This window comes from Malus domestica, chromosome 13 (assembly GCF_042453785.1).
Source record: "Malus domestica chromosome 13, GDT2T_hap1".
NCBI lineage: Eukaryota > Viridiplantae > Streptophyta > Magnoliopsida > Rosales > Rosaceae > Malus > Malus domestica.
This window is the reverse complement of record NC_091673.1, coordinates 6,031,318-6,037,263: the sequence shown is the minus strand read 5'-3', so window position 1 is coordinate 6,037,263 and position 5,946 is coordinate 6,031,318. Positions and strand designations below refer to the sequence as shown.

Here is a 5,946-nt window from a genome sequence, read left to right as displayed (position 1 = left end):
TCAACGTGAAAAAGATTATTTTCATCCCTATATATTTGTCAAATCATTTTCTGTCAAATTCATTCAATTTCATTCTCACTCATTACTCATAACATATTGTAATCAATAGTCTAAGCGACAACCGTTTCCCGATCATGTGAACTACCCAATTTCTATCACCCCTTCCCCTCTGTGGAACAAAAATCCATTGATCCGTGACGGTGTTAGATCCGGACGGAATTTAGAGCCGCCGAAACAAAGAGCAATACAAAAAAATGGATGCCTTGTCTTCCTCATTTCTACCCACATTTCGCACTCCAAATATTCTAGTATCTCCTGCCATCACTACCCCCAATCTCCTCATAATTTCCTCTGCCAGAAGAACTGAAGAAAAACCAGATAATGCTTCAACTTTCACTGCGGCAAAACAAACACCGTCCACGCTACCCGCAGCTATCTTCAGTGCCCTTGATGACTTGATCAACAATTTCATCGACCCTCCACTGAAACGCTCTCGACCCCAGACACGTGCTCTCCGGCAACTTCGCTCCCGTTGAAGAGCTTCCCCCAACAGAGTGCGAGATCATACACGGCTCCCTGCCGACGTTCCTCGACGGGGCTTACATTCGCAATGGCCCGAACCCGCAGTTTCTTCCTCGTGGGCCGTACCACCTTTTCCAACGCGACGGCATGGTTCACTGCGTTAGGATCTCCGGAGGCCGGGCGGTGCTCTGCAGTCGCTACGTACGGACATACAAGTACATCGTCGAGCGTGACGCCGGCCACCCTTTTGTTCCTAACTTCTTCTCTTGCGGCACGTATCGTTCTCTTCGCTGCCCGCATCTTAACAGGCAAAGTACAAAAATCTTGTAGTTAAATGTTAGGAAGATTAAATTTGTCTATAAAATCTTATAAATTAAATAATATGGAAGTTGATTAGATTATTATTTAAGTATTAATTAGTGTGCTTATTTATTTCTATTTGCGACAAATAATTTAGTTTTCAAATTTAGTCTACGTAGTACTACTGTTATAATAATCCAACAGTGTAGATTATGACACGTCACTTATAATTAAACTAAAATTAAGAAAAATTTTATTTCAAACATAATTAAACGGTTTTGAAATTTTTTTTAAGAACTTCTAAACCTTAATTGTAGTAAAAATTAAGCTTAATTACATGTGATGTGTTATGTTTTAATTTCGTTAGATTATCTTTATGGTGAAGATTGAACAAAATGCGGGTAGATACACATGACTAGATGTAGAGACTCGGAATCATCTAGCCCATCATAACACACCCAAAATAATTACAATTAGTTTTCTTTTTTGTAATGTTTAATTATTGAGGTTATGTTTAACTTCTGCGATCCTTAAAAAATAAAAAAATAAGTACGTCAAAACTTGTAATAAAAATTCAAATACAACCTGAAAAAAAAACAATTAAAATGTGAGATGCTTTTTCTAAAGGGGATTTTCTAATACTTTTGTTATGCAGTTAACTTTTTCAGCTGACAAATTGGAAGTAATTATTATTATTTGCATGCGCTTTTAGCTATTCTAAAAAATTTCAAACAAGTTTATGAATAGACAATAGCGAGTCAATATGTAATATATTGGTGTATTTACTAAAATATTCCAATAGGTTAGGGTATATAGTATATTATTAAATAAATTCACGTGATATATATATTGTGTGACGATTTGATAATCACATTTCTTATTGTCCCCACTCACTTTACCTTTCCACTACTTCGTTATTTACAGGCCAATACAATCCTGCAAATGGCATCGGTCTTGCAAACACAAGTTTAGCTTTAATTCTTTGGCAGTCGACTCTATGCCCTTGGTGAGTCTGATCTCCCTTATTCCATCCGCCTGACGTCCAATGGAGACATCGAAACTCTGGGACGCCATGATTTCGAAGGAAAGCTCTCCATAAGCATCACGGCTAATCCGAAGATAGACCCTGAGACGGGGAAGGCATTCTCCTTCCGCTTCGGCCCCATGCCGCCGTTTCTAACATACTTCCGCTTTGATTCGAACAGCATGAAGCAGCCTGACGTGCCCATATTTTCTATGGTCACTTCCTCTCTCGTCCATGATTTTGCAATTCCCAAAAAATATGCCATATTTGCTGACATACAAATCAGGATGAACCATATCGACATTCTCACTAAAGGTGCCTGTCCGTTTGGACCCCTCCAAAGTGCCGAGGATCGGAGTGATTCCACGGTACGCCAAGGACGAGTCCGGGATGAGGTGGTTTGACGTGCCAGGGTTCAACATCATGCATGCCATCAATGCTTGGGATGAAGATGATGATGCTATTGTGATGCTGGCACCAAACCTTTTGTCAACCGAGCACGCATTGGAGAGAATGGAGCTTCTTCATATTTCGGTGGAGAAGGTTCGGATCGATCCCAAGACGGGGATTGTGACAAGGCAGTCAATGTCAACTAGAAATCTAGAGTTTGGTGTGATTAATTCGGCTTACGTGGGAAAGAAGAATAAGTATGTTTATGCAGCTATTGGTGATCCCTGTTGACCTATATTGACTTAGAAATGCCACATAATCTGCCATGTAATGTGACATGTCATCAATAATGCAGTTGAGAGTTAGTTAGGATGGTTATATGTGGCATACAAGAGAAGGAAGTTAGGTTATAAGATGTATAAAAAATGTAGTTCTCGGTCTATCTTGTGTACTGAGAATTCTTTTAATCAATACAATTCCTCTATCTTCTTTTAATTCTTCTCTTGAGTTCTTCCTTTCTCTTTATTTTCTGCAATTCTAATGCTTCTGTTAAGAATCCCATGCCTAGGATATCCGGAGTTGTGAAATTGGATGTGTCCAATGCAGAGCACAAGGAGTGTAGTGTGGCCAGCAGGATGTTTGGGCCGGGGTGCTACGGGGGCAAGCCGTTTTTCGTGGCCAGAGAACCCAATAATCCTGAGGCGGATGAGGACGACGAGTATTTGGTGTCGCATGTTCATAATGAGAAGCCGGGGAATAGTGGCGTAACCAGAATTTTTAAATAATAGAGTCATAATATCAAGCAAAAAAACTTCATTGGACATTTCACCCATCACCTAGTATGCACTTGCCAATTCCTGTCAACATATGCCAAAACTTTATGCCAACATAAGTCAACAACTATTATTATTCGTGGAGGCTTGTGAGAGTTGACTAAAGTATTTCATACTAGAAGAGAGAAGGAAGACAAATATGATAGAAGAAAATAGAAGAAGTAGGAAGAGGATGTTGTAATTTAGTTTAGATTAGGTGTTTATAGGGGTCAAATACAATGTACAAAACAAATATACATGGGGTTTTTAAGTTGTTGGGGTCAAGGATAACCAATGACCCCATGTTGGCTCCACCACTGCCGGGGAATCGAGGTTCTTGGTGATGGATGCCAAGTCTCCTCAGCTTGACATTGTGGCTGCTGTGAGGATGCCCCGGCGGGTGCCTTATGGCTGCCATGGACCCTTTGTGAAGGAAAGTGATCTCAACAAGTTGTAAATATGTGACACATTTCGTTATAAGTTTGAAATTATATTTTCTATTGAACACATCGGTTACCATCAATACAAATAGTTAGTGCTAAAAACACCGATCTTTTGAGATAAAATCCTACACTAAAGTGGCAGCTATGTTGCACAACAAAGTACAAGGGAAGAACCAAGTTTTTGAGATTTTTTTTCAATGAAAGGGATACATAAACCTATACAAATTCAGCTAGAAGACCTAGTTTTCTGCATAATGTGAAAACTGATGAAGTGCTGAACTTGCTGCAGCTCCTAATTGGGCTTTGGAGTTTCTGATCATGAATTTCATCCCCATATTTCAGTTCCCTTTCCCTTCATCGCCAACTTCTTCTCGACAGGCCGGTTCTTGCAATCGGCAGAAATTTGTCGTGCTTCAGCACATTCCCAAAGCAGAACAAGCTAATCTGAGCAACAAGACCAAAATAATTAGTCCCTCTTTCATAGCAGCCAATGTAGATGCAAAGCAACCTAAAACTTAGTCCTTAGCAAAGAAACCAAGCATCAAAAGAATCCCTCTCCACTCGCAACCACTGCCAAAATATATCGCTAGCGCAATTGCATTGATGCCGTGCGTCCCCTCCAATACCGAAATCACAAGACTCACATTGCACACAGCACTCCACGCTAAGTAAATTGTTAGCACTGCTGTAAATGCTGGCCAGCACCAAACAGCAAAGTATAGACCGAACATTATTTGCAGGAAGACAACATGGTAGGTTGCCGCTGACCTTATCAATCCAAGAAGCGTACAGGTTGACAAGACAAGAACATAGACAGATGTTAAACTTCGCTTCAATCTTGTTTTCTCAAAAGGGTATATGTAGCATTGCCTTGAGAGTCATCGTCGGTCCCTCTTCTTCATAGATCTTTGAGGCCAAATCAACGATCAAAAGCACGGTGCTGAGCTCTAGGAGATGGAGAGGCACCAGATAGAGAAGACCGAGATGACTGAACCCAGCTGAATAGTCTTTCATTTTTCTGGCTATGTCAAATGGTACGAGCCAATTGAAGTGGAGATCATCGGGGATTTGTTTTACAATTTCTGAGATTTCAACCATGAACATTTAGGAACAAAAAAAGACAGAAGAGAGGGAGGGAGGTGAGGGGAGAATTCCGAAGGCTTCTAGCTTCGAATTTTTCATCGTAAGGTTGTGTTGGAAGTTTTGAGACTCTTGTCCCACATTGGGGAAAACAAGATTCTCAAGGGTCTTTATATAGATTTAGTGCTTTAGTCTAGTAATTAGAATATGGGCCATTTGGAAATGGATTGAAGGCTTGGGCCTTATGGTTGTGTGGATTAGGCTTGTATAATATAGCCTAAATACAATTAATATTAATTAATCAAGACAAGGGCCTAGGCCCTTGGAATTTAAAATTAATCTGATTCATTAATTTTAATTTTCGGATTAAGTTTTTAATTAATTTATTATTAATTAAAAACGTTTTGATTAAAAGACACAGCTCTTAGAAAAGAGTTGTGAACCTTCAAATACACTGAACTGGTATTTGAAAAGGTGTGAAACAGCCTATATATCTGCAATCCATGGTGTTGATGCACAAAATCAGCGAGGACTTTGGTACAACAGAAAGTGTCAGGTTTGTGACCTTCGCTTGGTTGCTTCGATCACTAGTGAAGATAAGTACGTAAATGAATAGGGACAGGGAAGCAAACACAAGATGTACGTGGTTCACCCAAATCGGCTACGTCCACGGAGTAGAGGAGTTCTCATTAATTGTGAAGAGTTTACACAAATACATAGGTTCAAGCTCTCATTTTGTGAGTTCTAGTGAATAGTTTAGTACAAAATGACATTAGAGATTATTGTGGGAGAATGATCCCTATTTATAGAAGAGAGTTTCTAGTTTTTTTCTAACATTGACACGTGTCATGTTGTGATTGGCTTTTGATGTTGACACATGTCGCGCTGTGATTGCTTCTGATGTCGACACGTGTCGCATTGTGATTGGCCTCCTGGTTTAAGGGAAGCTCTTCTGGGTCCTTGACGGTATAACGTTGATCGGTGCTCAGTAGTTTCGGGATTGGTCAAGTATGGTACAAACAGTGCTCCCCTAAGTTCCCGAGCGAGGGAAGCTCCTCGGTTGGGGACTTGCAAGATCCAAGCCATTGAGTAATCACGAAACTTCTAAGTACCGAAGTGTGGTATCATTTTCACGTGCCTTATCTGTCTCATATGTAGATGTGGCATCTTCTCTGGAAGTACTTTTCCTCCATCCATGGGTGGTATCTTTAACTGATGAAGATGCACAAGGTAATGTATCAATTTCACTTGAAGCTTACTTGTAGTTTCGGGCTTGGTTAAGTGCGATACAAACCCTATAGTAGGAGTCCCCCAAGTCGCCGAGCTAGGAGATCTGCCGAAAGAGGTGACAGACAAGGTAAGCAGTCAAACTTCC

General features: G+C 40.3%; 1 pseudogene; it reads left to right on the top strand.

Annotated features, from left to right (window-relative positions):
* LOC114820726 (probable carotenoid cleavage dioxygenase 4, chloroplastic) lies at nt 1-2,731 on the top strand (annotated as a pseudogene).
* The last annotated feature ends 3,215 nt before the right edge of the window (nt 2,732-5,946 follow it).